Source organism: Alexandromys fortis, unplaced genomic scaffold (genome assembly GCF_014885135.2).
Source record: "Alexandromys fortis isolate MF-2015 unplaced genomic scaffold, M_Fortis_MF-2015_v1.1 scaffold_444, whole genome shotgun sequence".
NCBI classification, from domain to species: Eukaryota; Metazoa; Chordata; class Mammalia; order Rodentia; family Cricetidae; genus Alexandromys; species Alexandromys fortis.
Window position 1 is genome coordinate 188,471 of NW_026068318.1, and position 1,776 is coordinate 190,246.

The 1,776-nt window shown below is 40.0% G+C and overlaps 1 pseudogene; it reads left to right on the forward strand.

The window, feature by feature from the left end:
* Positions 1–417: 417 nt before the first annotated feature.
* Positions 418–863, forward strand: LOC126495137 (cyclin-dependent kinases regulatory subunit 1-like; annotated as a pseudogene).
* The last annotated feature ends 913 nt before the right edge of the window (positions 864–1,776 follow it).

A 1,776-nucleotide genomic window follows, 5' to 3' on the forward strand; every position in this document is an offset into this window, starting at 1 on the left:
GTTTAAAAGAATACAGTTTGTGTGTTGTTCTTTCAGAGCATAAGCTAACCAGGCATCTGGGAGCTGGGTGGCAGGAACGCAGACCGCAGCTCTTACTACAGCTAACATTAAACTAAATGGAGAAAACTCAAAGCAATTATACTAAAACTCTTCCCATTACCCCTCACCCTCTCACCTTCATGACTTCATGACTTCTTCCTGCTAAGTCAACTTATTGTTGCTCCTGTGTACATCAATTTAGGGATGATAATTTTCAGGTGTGCTAGCTCATAGACCACAAGCCACACATAGTCAGAGTAACTCTGAATTCAGTCCCCCAATCATAAACTTTTTCAAAACTTTGAAGTTTGGGGTTTTGGGAAAAATACAATTTCTTGTAACTCAATTTTTGGTTTGAAGGCATGGATTTTTTAGATGACTATGTTGTCAAACAATGTCAAAAAGTCTGACTTGGAGCTGCTGGAGGTTGTCTGGATGCCAGCAGAAAGGGGCTGAGCATCCCTAAGCAGAACAGTCATGTTGCACAAACAAATTTACTATTCAGACAAATAAGAGGAGGCGTTCGAGTACCAGCATGTTATGTTGCCCAAGGGCATAGTCAAGCTGGTCCCTAAAACCCATTTGATGTCTGAATCTGAATGGAGAAATCTTGGTGTTCAGCAGAGTCAGGGATGGGTCCATTATATGATCCATGAATCAGAACCTCACATCTTACTGTTCTGGTGGCCACTACCCAAGAAGTGAAAAAAATGAAGCTAGCAAGCCGCCTTTCAGTCACAAGCTTTACACAGCTGTCCTTGCTTCCTACCATCTTTCTGATGGTGTGATTATGTTGCTTTCTTATTTATCACTTTGATATTTAAAGGATGTTTGTTCAATATACTGTTTGAAGTGCTGGGACCTGCTTTGCTTCTTGAGTTGAGCCACCAATGCCACAAGCCTGTCAGATGAATGTGACTTCAAAGCCCCAGTGTGCTCTGTATCTAGCAGGCCATATTAGCCAGCTCTCAAAAGCATGTGAAATCAGATCATGGCTGTTACAGAACAGTGGGAATTTGCTGTTGTGGTTTTTACTATTGGGTGTTGCATTTATGGTGACTTATAGGTTTATATTTCAGTATTTTGGAAACCCTCCATTTTATCTGATAAATCTCTTCCATGTTACAAGCCTTGATTAAAGGAAGTTTTTATAATTTAAAGCTGTGGTTATAAGATTATCCTGTCTCCATGTTATTGTGTGCCCCCTCTATTCCTTCTGAGCCATCTGCCCTCCTGCAACCAAGGTGATACTATGGAATCATTCTGGTTCTGTGCCTTTTGGGTGGGTGGTGAAACATGGGTCTTTGCAAAAAGGAACTTTACTTGGATATTGTAATAACAAATTTATAATCTATTTTAATTGGACTTATTGTAAAACATTTGTTGAGGGGTTGGAGAAATGGCTCAACAGTTAAGAGCATTGGCTACTCTTCCAAAGGACTCAGATTCATTTCCCAGAACCCTCATGGCAGCTCACAACTGTCTATTACCCCAGTTCCAGGGGATCTGACACCCTCATACAGATATACATGCTGGCAAATCACAAGACACATTAAATAAATAATTCTTTAAAAAAAGTTGGACTCAAATGCATATTTGACACTTTTACCATTAACACATCCAGCTTGTTTCTCTGGATCTCTCCCACACAGAAACTTTTCAAAACTGACCCATCATTTTAACAGAAAGTCTCTCAGTTGACTTTGCTGACAAAACTTGTCTTTATTTCACAAGTCC